The sequence below is a fragment of the Epinephelus fuscoguttatus genome, linkage group LG1, assembly GCF_011397635.1.
Source record: "Epinephelus fuscoguttatus linkage group LG1, E.fuscoguttatus.final_Chr_v1".
In the NCBI taxonomy this organism is placed as follows: Eukaryota; Metazoa; Chordata; class Actinopteri; order Perciformes; family Serranidae; genus Epinephelus; species Epinephelus fuscoguttatus.
The window spans coordinates 40,904,973-40,919,579 of record NC_064752.1 but is presented as its reverse complement, the minus strand read 5'-3'; the positions used below and the strand labels follow the sequence as shown (position 1 = coordinate 40,919,579).

Below are 14,607 nucleotides of genomic sequence, written 5' to 3'. Positions count from 1 at the left end.
AATGGTGGCCACAGTACTCAATCCCTCTAGCTCCTTGGCGACCTCACTGATGCCTGCAGGTAAGCTCACTATCTGGGCCTGGTTCAACAGCCCTAGGGGACAACGAGGGGGAAGCTTAGTATCAGTAGTCCCAACATTCACCACTGGGATGTACGCCGTACCTCTGTGCACTGTAACCATGGCAGGAGACACGAGCAAACCTGGGGGGAGGGCATCATGGTTAGCAAAGGGCTCAAACAGAGCAGCATGAGAAGAGGAAAAACATTTTTGGGTACAGGTTGCTGCCACCAACTTAACTGTCCCCCCAGGAATGTAGACTGGCTGTCGCCCCCTCACCCTAGCAATGCCACTGGCCCGCGCTGGTGTTCTGACCCGGGCCTCATGGCACTTCTGTAGAGCTTGTTTCCATACTTCTGGAGCCTCTTTCACAAGTGGGAGACTGAAAAGGGTGGAAGCATGTTGACCAAACAAGTCTGCATAACATTCACGGATTACATTCATGCCCAACACCCCTGGAATATCAGTGTCAGAGGACCCCGGGGGGTCCTTTACAATCAAAATCCCCCTTTTAGAGATGACTGTACCCAGCACAGCAACATCAAGCTCTACATACCCCACATATGGGATGCTGAGTCCATTAGCTGCTTTAAGTTGTAACCAATGGCATGCATGAGGAGCCTTGCTAAAATGCTGATTGAAAAAGGTCTCCCTCATGGTAGAGACCATAGACCCTGTATCAAGTAGGCATTTTACCTCTACCCCCCCAATTGACACTGAAACATGTGGACAGGGACTCATAATTTGGGAGAGAGACTGTTCATCTGTGGGACCCCGAGGATCTGAGCCTGCAATGCCCCCTTCCGAATTGTGGCTCTGCAAAACAGAAGGCATTAGTTTTCCGACGGCTGATTTTGAGGGGCTGCTCTTTGCATAGAAAGGGACTGGGGGTGCCGAGACTGATGAGTAAGCCTTTCATTGTCACAATTTCGGGCAAAATGGCCTGGCTGCTGACAGCGTCTACAGATTACAGGGCCATTGTTATGGGACTGGGGCCATCGCTGAGGGTTCTGCAACTGTGAAAGGTGCTCAGAAAGCTGATTAAGTTGTTCCTGTTGCTTTTTTAACATATCTTTTAACTCAGCCAGCTCAGAGGGAGGTGGTACACTGTTGACTGTATCTGGCATCCTAGATGTATGAGCTGCACAAATGGAGGGGACTGAGAAGCTGCGTGGCCTACCTTCCGATGGTCTACCTTCCCGCTCCCACCTAATGGCCTCACTCCGTACATCAAGGAGTGTGGCCCCTGGCTTGTCACGAACAACCTGCTTGAGAGCCCTGCGAAGGTCTGAATTGTTAACATGTTCAACAAACTGATCTCTCAATAGAATAGAAGAGTTTGGCATAGCCTGAGGAGCATTTCTCATTATTTTCTCCATTAACTCAAATAAAGCATGGGAGTATTCTTGTAGTGACTCACCCTCCAGCTGCTTTCTGGAAAAGAAATCCTTCTGTAAAGCAACATAGGACAGTGAACACCCATACACTTCCTGAAGAATAGATAAAACCTTCTCAGGGTCCTCACAATCTTGCCTAGACCTATATTTTATCTCATCTTTGGCAGACCCCTCCAAGTGATCATAGATGAAATATGCCTGATCTATTGGTGCCAAGTGTCGGGCCCTCATGCTAGCACGAACCTCTTCAACCCACTCCACTATACCCATACCCACATCTCCCCGAAACATGGGACATTTTCTCTCCCTGGGAACATATAGCAGCCGTTCAGCGGCTACACCATTAGTGGCAAAAGACCTAAGAGGGTCAGGAGCAGAGTTGAAAGAGGGGTTAGAAGTAGGGGCTCGAGCTGCAGCAAGCTCCTGCACCAGCTGTTCCTTTTCAGCTCTGAGCTGTATCACCAAATCTCGCAAGTCCTGCTGGTCTTCCATATCTATGAAGCAAAGTCAATTTGTGACAGGAAGCAGTGTCCGATGAGCAGATACGCAGATCCCTCTCCAGACAAGACACGTCGTTGATTGTGCAGGCTCCTCAAATCAAATCCACAGCCAACTGCTGTTCTTGTCCCACCATGAAAAACTGCCAAGTTACACTTTAGAAACAAGTCAGTTCATTACCAGTGCATTTATACACATACCAAATATATAAAATCCTAAATCAAAGGAAAAAACTAAACCAACTGTAAGGAGACTCTAGAAAGACACGTCTCTGCTTTACAATCCTGCCGACCAACGCCAGATTGTGACCAGGGAGGGGGGTAGATTTGTTCCTACCAAACCCCAGACTACATGGACCCGACAACGCCACTCTGGGAGTTTCACCCAGGGAATATACACTCAATATATTCACACACACAAGTTCTTGGATAAGAAAGGAAGAGCAGAGACGTGCATTTCAAGGCCAATGAGCATAATTTATTTAAGATTGCAAAAGCAATTGATTTAGTCTTTGTACCCTATTTAAAAATGAAGAGACTAATTAGAAAAATATTATTTCTTTATTACAAAAATAAACTTTTAAAATCCTAAAATTGATTCCAGGGATTTCATTACCAGCATAGGGTGAAGGGTGCCAGGGGACCCACAGGTTGGGGAAGTGAGGGGAGAGGGTAAAGGGGTTCCACCACCACCACCTGTGTCATGCGGCTGTTAACACACGTAGCACTGCAAGACAAAAAAATGCACACAATTAGCCAAGCACAATAGGATAGCATGCAGTAAAAAATTACATTCACGCTCACTGTTAGAGAGATAGCACACAGCTTAGAGACACAAGGGAGGGCATGCAAGACAAACCAAGAAAAGGTGAACCCTCCACCCAATCACCCACCGCCCATAGGGCCTAGCAACCCGACCAGCCTGCTACTAGCAAGAAATCCAAGGATACAGGACGTTCAGACAGTTGGTTTAGCGGAGGGATAAGATAAAACACTTTGAGCACCTGCCAGTGGGATATGACTCACGCCACTGCTACAGTAACACAAAATTAACTAACAAAGTAAGATCAAAAAAAAGAAAAGTTACTCAAACCCAAAATAAATCCACAAATGACCAAAAATAAACACTGATAATCCTAAACAAATTATACAACAAAACATTAAGGGACAAAAACAGCAGTGGCAACAGAGCTCCTCCTCAGACCAATACCAAGGGGCTAAATCATCCGAAGCCATCGCCATGTTACTTTGTTCCTATTATGAGAAACGCACATCAGTACGCATAATTTGTACATGAATGATAGTTTCTGTATAAGAAGGGCGTACCTTTAAGTTCCAAGTTACACGCAATCAAAGCACATAAGCACGCCACACCTGCCAGCCTGTGTGTGCGCTGTATGTGTGTGTTGGGGGGGGGGGGAGCTAACGCTAACACCGGCCAGCTCGAGAATGCCCGCAAACAGCACCTGCAGGGAGGCCAGCGACATCCTATTCAGTCAGCATGCACAGATACATCTACACAGAAGCCAGGTAAAAAAACATACCTTAGTCCAATGTTCACCCTGCGACTGTAGTAACGAGGTCAGGAAACAGCGAGGCAGCGCTCACCTGGCTAACTACGCCTCCTTTTAAGGGACGGCTAGATTGAAAACAGCTGATGTCGGCGCCCCATGTACAGAGGCATTGCCTCGCTGCAGCAGTCGCGGGTTCAAGTCCGGCCTGCGACCACTTGCTGTGTGTCGGTCCCCATTCTCTCTCTCTGTCTCCCCATTTCACGCGCTGTCCTGTAAATTGAAGGCAAAAAGCCCAGAAAAATAATCTTTAAAAAAAACAAAGCAACAGACCAGCAGAAGGCGAAAACGACTCTCCACTGACCGGGATGACCATCAACTCATTCGCATATCACTCTGCAACTACAGGATGACATCAAGTGACACTACAAAAGAATGGCAAATGGCAGCTGGGATGAAGTGCATGGCAAGAACAGTTCAAAACAGGTTCCTAAAGACAGGGCTGAAGTCATGTAGAGCTAGAAAAAAGCCCTTCATTAATGAGAAGCAAAGAAGAGCCAGGCTGAGGTTTGCAAAAGACCATAAGGATTGGACCATAGAGGGCTGGAGTAAGGTCATCTTTTCTGATGAGTCCAATTTTCAGCTTTGTCCAACACCTGGTTATCTACTGGTTAGATGGAGACCTGGAGAGGCCTACAAGCCACAGTGTCTCGCACCCACTGTGAAATTTGGTGGAGGATCAGTGATGATCTGGGAGTGTTTCAGCAAGGCTGGAATCAGGCAGATTCATCCTTGTGAAGGATGCATGAATCAAGCCACGTACAAGGTTATCCCGGAAGAAAACTTGCTTCCTTCTGCTCTGACAGTGTTCCCCAACTCTGAGGACTGGTTTTTCCAGCAGGACAATGCTCCGTGCCACACAGCCAGGTCAATCAAGGTGTGGATGAAGGACCACTAGATCAAGACCCTGTCATGGCCAGCCCAATCTCCAGACCTGAACCCCATTGAAAACCTCTGGAATGTGATCAAGAGGAAAATGGATGGTCACAAGCTATCAAGCAAAGCTGAGCTGCTTGCATCTTTGTACCAGGAGTGGCATAAAGTCACCCAACAGCCATGTGAAAGACTGGTAGAGAGCATGCAAAGACGCATGAAGGCTGTCATTAAAAATCAGGGTTATTCCACCAAATATTGATTTCTGAACTCTTCCTAAGTTAAAACATCAGTATTGTGTTGTTTAAAAATGAATATGACGTTGTTTTCTTTGCATTATTGGAAGTCTGAAAACACTGCATCTTTTTTGTTATTTTGACCATTTGTCATTTTCTGCAAATAAATACTCTACATAACAATATTTTTATTTGGAATTTGGGAGAAATGTTGTCAGTAGTTTATAAAATGAAACAAAAATGTTCATTTTACTCAAACACATATCTATAAATAATAAAATCAGAGAAACTGACAATTTTGCAGTGGTCTCTTAATTTTTTCCAGAGCTGTATTTGAATCTTTCCCAAATAGGTTTGCTGAAAATTTAAGTGTAGTCCTGTTCTGAATGACACTCATTATGGCCTTATAAAATTTCAATTATTTTACTCTTCTGTTTTGGAGAAACTTTAAGGGAAAGTCACCCACTGAAATCTTTAATCAGCCTGCAGACAGCATTTTAAAACATGAGGACAATTTTTGTGACATCAAATTTTCAACATGTTCATCAAATGATGTGTAGGATAATACAGTATCACTGCATTAGGTCTAAATAGTTCAGTGCCACGTTCATTTCTATTTACTCAGTAAATGAACTGAACCTACAGAGTTGTAGCTCACTTGTTTCATTGTATCAACAATACGTAAAAAGCCTCTGTTCAACAGAAATGTGCAACACCTGAAGGACTCATGCTGTGTTCAGGTCATATGGGATGGATGGCAACACTTCGTATCTTAGGCTTATTTCAAAATGCTTGTTCACTCAAAATTCCCAATGCATGAGCACATCCTCCATTTACCACATTCACCTAAAAAACTGTTGGCAATAGATTTAAAAAGTCACGAGTATGAGGAAACAAAGATGTTTCAAGGAAGAAAGTATATTTCAGACTGACGGGTTTAAGCATATTGTCTTCTTTGTGTTGTGTCTCTCGTGACCTGATGTTATGGTGTCATTTTTTGATCGGCTGTGTTGATTGTCGTATTAGACTTGTTCTTTAAAGTTATTTCCAGCTTTTTACACGCCTTACATTTCATGATGCTGCCTTAGGCCATAATGCTCTTCTGAGTTTTTCATCCTGTTCAGCTGTTCATGTTTTGCTTTCTACGGTAATAACTTTACATGTTTGTTGTTTTAATGGCCAGTGGGGCAGAGGGACAACAGTTTAAAAGTAGTGGTTAGCTCTGTCTGCCTTCACCTGTTTGCAAGTAGAACACTCATAATAACAAAAACTCCCGACAGTTCTGAACGCACCATTAATCAACAACAGCTATGAACAGGCTCGTCCGAGATGAACTGCGCTTCTCCTGGAAAGTAGACGAGAGCAGGCGGCCGCAGCAGGGGGCGGTGACAAAAACTCGGACAGTTTCCCGACAGTTTCCAGCAGCCTTCAGTCCATACAGGAAGTCACAGACACACTTACATCTTGTCCGATATGATGTTCATTCATTAAAATGTTATCAGACTCACATATCAGTTTGTTTTCAGTCTCCAGTTGTTTTAATTATGATAGATTAATTTATTAAAATGCTTAACAAGTGATCTGTAGTTTATGTTCATGGTTTATCCTCTATTTGATATGAATTCTCCTGTAAATCAGCATCATATCAGTTTGACCTGTCCCCTCAACTACACAGGCTAAATAAACTGTGTCTGACTATAAGGTTCATATTTTCAGAGGAAAAAAATACATGACAACAGCTTTCATTAAAGATCAGTCAGATACAGTCAGAGCTTTCACATCTGTACAGATATTATTTTGAGAATCCTCACATCCCACTGACCACAAGTCTCTGTGTTGCTAAATACTTCAATAATTTAAACTGTCTAATATTAATATAGTACAGTAGACTCTGTATAGTTTATGATGAATGTATTCAGTCTCTGACAACTAAACTGCACCATCAGTCACACAACATGTTTTCTGTTACAGAATAAACCTTCAAATCAGACAAATCAAATTTTAATCTCTGAAATTCAACAAAAATGAGTAGTTTATCTAAAACGTCATCTAGTTGAGTCGACATCTAAACCAATCAGCTGTTAGATCAGGTGAGAGCCAGGCGGTGCAGTCGGTGGAGAGCAGCTGCAGCGCCTGGCTCTAAAAACTGCAGCTGCCTCGCTCTCGTGGTTTTATTGCTCGCAAGTCGGGATGAAGTCGGACACAAAACTAACCGGCATGCATTGTGCACCGATCGCGGGTGATTGAATCTGCACAGGCCTGGCTCATCTTGAACGAACCTAATTTTAGCCATGCAGCTACCTGTACAGGTCTACGTCAAGCTTTTCCAGGTTTAAAACGCTAGTGACCAGGACGCTCTTCAGGTCCTGGGTATGCTGACTTGATGGACTTTCCGAGCTCTCATCTTCAGGTGTTTTCGGTGACATAGTACCCCCTGAATCATCACGAGCCCACAGATGACACCCACCACTCTTTCTGCCATGTTGGTCTTCTTCGTCTTTAGTTTTGGTGTCGGGCTACAAACCAACCAACCAACCATCACAAAAACGTAATGATTGAAATAAAAACAAATCTTTCTAAAGAAGTTATACTCTGGTTATTAAACCAGTTTTGTTTCAAAATTTAAACTCCTATCTCTAATAGACCCTTAATGATCCACCCCCTTCCCATATCTACCAACCAGTCCTTTCATCCAGACTTTATCTTTCTGTAATGAAGGAGAAAGACTGAAATGTAGCAGGGTCACATCTCATGGGGACAATGGCAAGGTGAAAGAGGATAAACGCTGACCAGAGGTGTAGCACCATATTCTGGGTCCTATGCAGGGGTATAAGTATATGGTGGAGGGGCCCATAGAGAGTAGTTGGAGGGCCTGTTCTCTGCTTTAGAGAGAGAGAGAGTGCCTGCATGACATGAGCAGAAAAACAAAAAAAAATCTCATAGCCTTTTTTTATTCTTTTTTCTTAATGACCCTGACTGACCCTATAATTCATTTTATTATTTCGAGCAGTTTTGTGCAGCATCTTGCCTATAACAGTCTAATGGTGCCTACTGTAGCTGTGCTTCATCTTAAATTAAAATAGTTCATCATTATGATTGTGACTGATTACCATAAGCAGCAGTAGGCAAAATAAATGCACAAATATCCTATTTAAATCACATTGTACATTAAATAGAAAGCATGTCACATGCATGTATGTAAGTATCTTGTTAAATTACTCTACGTTTCTGTGGGGGTCAACCTTTTGAACAGGCTCTGATTGCCTGCAGGCAACATGATTACAAATGAAGTGATCAAGCTGTGCTCACAAATCTAGGCAGTTACAGATGTAACACATGTTACAAATGAGTGATTTGGTGCCTCTTGCAGACCAGAACTAGACATAGATGATATGTGAAAACTATACTAACTGAAGAAGAACAGATACATGCAGAAAACCATGTGGATTTTAGCTCCACAACATACAAACACAAAAATAAATACCCCTGGATCTTAATCTTTACTCACTTTGTGCTAAACTGGTTTTCCAGCTGCTGTTTGTGCAGAGTGGATGAATCCTGATGATATTTCTATAATCATAGTTTTGCAAGTCACAATTAAGTCAAGCTGAGTCAAGTGAGTTGAGTCAGGAGTTTCAAGTCCCACACAAGTCCCACGGGTCATACTACCTATGTTAATATTTAGCCCCAACTTACTTTGCAACTTCAAATGTCGAACAAAGTTGAAAATTGTTGCATCTCCATCTTTATATCAGACTGTATAAATAATGGATGTAGCTACTGTGATGTCACCAGGTGGTTTGTGGACTGCCATTTTAAAGGCTCGAGTTCAGCATCGCCATATTGTTTTTTTGGAGCCAAAAGTGACCATATTTGGACAAGAGTTATAGATCTGGAGGAGTGAGAGGTGGATCCCGGGGGGGACATGTCCCCCCCAACTTCTGAAAAACACAAATTGTCCCCCCAATTCTAAATAACCTAAATGATTGAAATTGAACAAATGTATCCAGTAGTCCCATATACTAGGAAAAAAAGGGAAGATGATGAGGAGAATTGGGAATCTGTGAGAGGCGAGAGATGATAACGTGAGTGGACATAACATGCCTGAGACCCTGAAACAACAAGTAGCATTAACTAACAGCGAAGCAGTGAAAAGGAGGGTGATGGCTGGCTCCATGTACTACTGGCTGTTTAAGAGAAATAAACAGTAAAGGTAAGCATATGATTCTCTGTGTAGTGCTTTTTGAATGACTTGATGATGGTGATGAGCGTCTATGAAATCATGAAATATGCTGGCAATCTCAAGCACTCTGTGGGCACGATTTGCACGCGTGCAATTAAAAAAAAAAAAAAAAAAAAAAATCACAACTGATTTTGTCCCCCCCAAACCTGTCATCAGATCTGCACCCATGGCGAGTGATATAAAAAGTTACCTCCATAAATAACCACCGCTTGGCTGAGCAATGAGTTGAAGATGTCTGTGAAGACCTGGGCCAGCTGGTCTGCACATTCCCTGAGAACTCGCCCTGGGATGTTGTCAGGGCCTGCTGCTTTTCTCATGTTCACTCTGTTCAGAGTCCTCCTGACCTCCTCTGTGTCAAGATAGAGGGGCTGCTCGTCAGGGCGAGGGATAACTTTCCTCTCAGGGGTGTTGCTGAGAGCCTAAAACCTGCCAAAGAAGTTATTGAGGTTACTGAGGAAATCTATATTATCCTCACATGATGGTGGAGCAGATTTATAATCGATGATTTCCTGAATGCCTCGCCACATCTGCCTTGTGTTCATGGGGTCATTGAAAAATTAATGAACTTTCTGGCACGATTCAGGTTGGCCCTTGCTGTTCTAAGCACCATGTCATTCCTGGATTTAAAAGCAGCATTTCTCGCCTTCAGCATTTCGCGGACCTCCCTCCTCATCCAGGGTTTCTGGTTGGCCCAAGTGGTGATGGACTTGGTGATACAGACGTCCTCCATGCACTTCTGGATGTATGCAGACACAGATGTGGCATTCTCCTCCACATTAATTTTTTGGCAATATTTAGCAGTTGCCTTAAACATTTCCCAGTCAGTGCACTTGAAACAGTCTTGTAATGTTGCCATAGCTCCATCAGGCCACACTCGCACCTGCCTCACAGTGGGTTTTTCTCTGATGAGCAGGGGTCTGCAAGCAGGAATCAGCATCACTGCAAGATGGCCTGAGGAGCCAAGGTGGGGGTGGGGCGCTGCTTTAAAGGCCTTTTTGATGTTTGTGCAGGCAAGGTCCAGTGTGTTCTCATCCCTGGTTGCAAAGTTCACATACTGTTGGAAATGAAGTAGGACATCTTTCATGTTGGCTTGGTTAAAATCACCTGCAACAACGATGACACCCTCTGGATGGGAAGTTTGCAGATCGCTAATAGACCAGTAGAGAACATTCAGGGCTTCCTTGGTGTTTGCACTGGGGGGCGGGGGGTGTAAACAGCTGTAATGTAATGACAGTAAATTTCCTTGGCAGGTAAAAAGGTCTGCATTTAACAGTCAAGAACTCATTGTCCGGCGAGCAATGACTTGAGACTGTTTTGATGTTGTTACACCACTTGTTGTTGATGTAAATGTATACACCGCCACCCTGGGATTTGCCACTCAGAGCACTGTTTCTGTGCGAATGGAATGTTCTTAGCCCCTCCATGCTAATAGCATCGTCAGGAACCGATGCATTAAGCCATATCTAAGTTAGTATTATAGCACTGCAGTCTCTCACCTCCAGTTTGGTTGCTAGATCCAGCTTGAGGTAGTCCAGTTTATTTTCCAAAGATCGTAGGTTGGCTCGCAGGACAGATGGTAGTAGTGTTCAGCTTGGGTTTGGTGAGGCTGGTAGGCATCTCCCCTGCACAGAAGGCCGTTGGGTCTTGCTGCTGTAGTAATCCAAAGCTGTGAAGCCTGTCCAAAATTGCCGTGTCTACAGTTCCGGGAACATTTGACTTGCATAGTCGCAATACGGTCTTGCGATTTTTTCCTTAAAGCGCTCCATGTTTTTGGTTAACTTTACAGGTTTACATAGCTTAGTTTTTGTAAACAGACCGGTGCTATCGAAAGCCAGTGCAGCCACAGCCAGGTAGGGCGCCGCCATTTTAGACCACTTGTTCATTACTTGTTCTTATCTTAACTCCGGTGCACCTGGGTGCACCATGTTGTTAATATGCTGTAGCTACAGCATAGGCTCCACGTCGACGAAGAGCCCACGCCGTAATCTACACTGTAGCCTGACGTGCACTTGCAGTGACGCAGACCTCCTGTCTATTTTTGTAAACTGAAACCATTTTCCTCAGCGGAAACGAAGCTTGTACTTACTTGTATTTCACAGATAAGATAACAATAAATTGTTAAGACAGTAAAGCCTTCAGTAAATACCATTATAAGTCTTGTGTGTGATTTATCCAGAGGTGGGTAGAGTAGCCAAAAATTGTGCTCAAGTATTGTTATTTTAGAACAATATTACTCAAGTAGAAGTAAAAAGTAGTCATCCAAATAACTACTTGAGTAAAAGTAAAAAAGTACTTGGTGAAAAAACTACTCAAGTACTGAGTAACTGTTGAGTAACGTCTGTTTTATTTGTCAAATAAGAACATGAATGTAATCAAACAATCACAATAATAATCTGCACATTCATGTATTTTAAACGATACCCCTTTAACTAAAACAAAAATAAATGAAATATTTACAAAAATAACATCAACCAAGGCACAAGAAACACAAATATATTCTTACATAGATATATATATTTAATCTACGCAGAGTTGGGTAGAGTAGCTGTAACTAGTTACTACCCACCTCTGGATTTATCCCTTAGGGATTTATCGGGATTTATCCTGGCTTCATATGAACAGAAGAAATCTCCGTCACTAGGCTAATTTATACAATGTAAAATGCCATAGGCTGACGCTAAGAATGTTAGCATGTTGTATTTGTTTGGAAAACGTGTTTAGTGTGACAGTTATTTTGTTGGTGAACCTTGTGAGCTGTAATAGAGCCAAACTGTGTGCCATTACCTTTGTCAATTGTTGCTTCTGTCCCTGGTTTTATATGAGAAGAGGAAAAGATCGGGTCCATGTCATTGGTTAGACATCCCATTAGTCCGACTGTCCGCGGTGCTGAACTGCTCATGGCGGGTGTATGGTGCGCCGCGACCGGCTTGAGGCGGAGCAGGCTCACGGCTTATGTGTTTGTCACTTTCTTTTTCATTTTAACCCACACCATGATCTTTTCCTGACCCTAACCAAGTGGTTTTTGTGCCTAAACCTAACCAGACCTTAACCACAGGGCATCATGATGATTTCGGAACGGACTTCGGAACAATGATTTTAATATGGTCGGAACAATGGGCTGTCGAACCAATGGGCAGTTCCCAAAAGATCGCTAGTTGCTAGACTAATTTATACGATGTAAAATGCCATAGGCTTGTGCCAATAACATGAGCATGTTATATTTGTTGGGCAAATGTGTCCAGATAAAGACAAGTGCTTTGTCTGTCAATGAGTTTAAGTCCATGACTGATGATGTTATGTGAGTTCAGTGGCGGAGCCACTCCCTTTGTCCTTTTTCCAAAATGAAAGCGTTCGTGAGTTCAGAACACAGTCCAGTCACACAAGGTTTCAGCTTTGCTTCCGTTTTAACATGCCATGGTGGTAACAAGCTTTAATAATTGACATTACCGCGAATCAGTGACCATTGGGTGGGCACACGGGGTGGCCAATCAGATTGTAGGGGGGGCAGGTGCCCCCATGTGTGATGTTGTAATCAATCGTAATAAATGCTCAGACAACAGCCATTGAACTTGTGGTGATGTTTACTAAATGTCCACACATGTATACAGCCGTGCGTGATATACTCTGATAGTCTGACTGGCTCCTGCCATAAAGCGAACACACAATACGTCACTGTTGTACACACTCTAGTGCCGTAAACTCTGTAAACACTGGGGCAATCAATCAATCAATCAATCAATCAATCAATTTTATTTATAAAGCCCAATATCACAAATCACAATTTGCCTCACAGGGCTTTACAGCATACAACATCCCTCTGTCCTTAAAAAAACCCTTTAACTGGGGAAAAAAACGGTAGAAACCTCAGGAAGAGCAACTGAGGAGGGATCCCTCTTCCAGGACGGACAGATGTGCAATAGATGTCGTACAGAACAGATCAACATAATAAATTAACAGTAATCCATGTGACACAATGAAACAGAGAGAGAGACAGAGAGAGATGCAGGACAGACGGTAATGACGGTAGCTTACAACAGCATTAATGAAAGTAATAATATTATAATTATAGATCTGGCTATTGTGGTACAATATGTTGAAAGTATATATTAATATCTGATAGTATACATATGTGACAATAATCATATGTGTATGACTAATGATCACAGCAGCAGCAGAAGGCATCTGGCAGGACCATGGCAGCAGCACAACCACACATGCAGCAGGCAACAGGTATATTAACATCACTCTCTGTTTGTGCACGTCCAAAGTCTGGTCCAGGCCCTGGGGGACTGATTCTTATATGGCTCACAGCTTGTTGTTCACAGTGTACTATATGTGCCCCCCACACAATATTGATTATGTAAGCGAGATTACTTTGCATTTTTTCCATTCACCTCTCGATGGCAGGACCATCAAACAGTTAGTAGACATGCACCAAGTAGGAACTACACAGGTGGAGCAAATGTGTTTTCATAAATAGACGGTAAACAAGCATACAAACAGTAACCAAGGAGACATTTCCTGCTAGGGAGCAAATGCAGGATCTGAGAAACACAGTTTTTGATAACAAAATCTTATTGAGCATATTCAGTGGGCTGCATACTCTGGAAGTTAACTGGGAAGCTAGAAAACTTTTTTGGTGTATGCTCTTGCCGAGCAACCTTGTTTTTAAAAACAGACGGTAAACAAGCATACAAACAATAACCAAGGAGACATTTCTTGCTAGGGAGCAAACATGGCCACAATGAAGAAGCGTAAAGTCAACAGCAGGAGCAGTGGAAAGATAAATTCCTTTTCACTGAAACGGTTGCATTTGTCTCATTTGTATGAGATTATTTTTAATAACCCATGTGATATGAGAAGCAGCTGGCCCCCAGGTATTTTCACATCATCTAATCTGGCCCCTGTTCAAAAAACTTTGCATACCCTTGCCCTCAGCTTCGTCTGCCCTTTCCAGTGTCACATTTTCCCCAGTTTTGACAACTTCTCTTTGCAGGATTGAGAAACACAGTTTTTGAAAACATTTCAAATATTTGACCCCATGAGCCATTTTAAACACACAGACAGTATAATCTAGGGTCAAGTTGGCCTTGCCCTCCCTTCTTTTAGGAGCATACAGTTTACCGAGTTCAGTTCTGTGTCTTTTTCCAAAGAAACCTTGTTTCTAAAGGTGACCCAAAAAACCCTGCAGCTGATGAGGAAAACTGCAAATCTGAAAAAGACAATAAAAGTAGAATACATTACACAAGCTCATTGACCCCAACTGCATTCATTAATGGCATATCTCCAAGGTACATCGCCAACTTCCTTATCCAGTGTTCATGATGAAAACTTCCAGTGAAGGCTTGTGATGCAGATGAGACCAAAACCAATGCATTTGGGGCATGCGGAAAGTTCTCTCATTTTACCTTACCACACCTCAAAAAAAAAAACAAAAAAAAAAAACAAAGAAACAATAAACCTGACCCTCATCCATCATAGTTGATAGGTGAGCCACATCAGCCTACATGTGCACAGTACAATGCTTCCTTGTCCTGCCATGTCTCTGCCAGGAACCACAAACATCCCTGAATAAATATTTTACCACAAGTAAATTACCCTCTCACTACAGGAGGACAGGTGTACTGGAACCCTCCCAGCATGCACTGGGGCAACAGGTGTATTAACATCACTCTCTGTTTGTGCATGTTTCTGTAACATTACTGCTATTGTTGTTTTCTACAGTGTTCCTAC

At 42.9% G+C, this 14,607-nt stretch overlaps 1 pseudogene; it reads right to left on the bottom strand.

Annotated features, from left to right (window-relative positions):
- LOC125886870 (acyl-coenzyme A thioesterase 8-like) overlaps positions 1-7,113 on the bottom strand; it is a 44,141-nt pseudogene extending 37,028 nt beyond the window's left edge.
- Between the last annotated feature and the right edge of the window lie 7,494 nt (positions 7,114-14,607).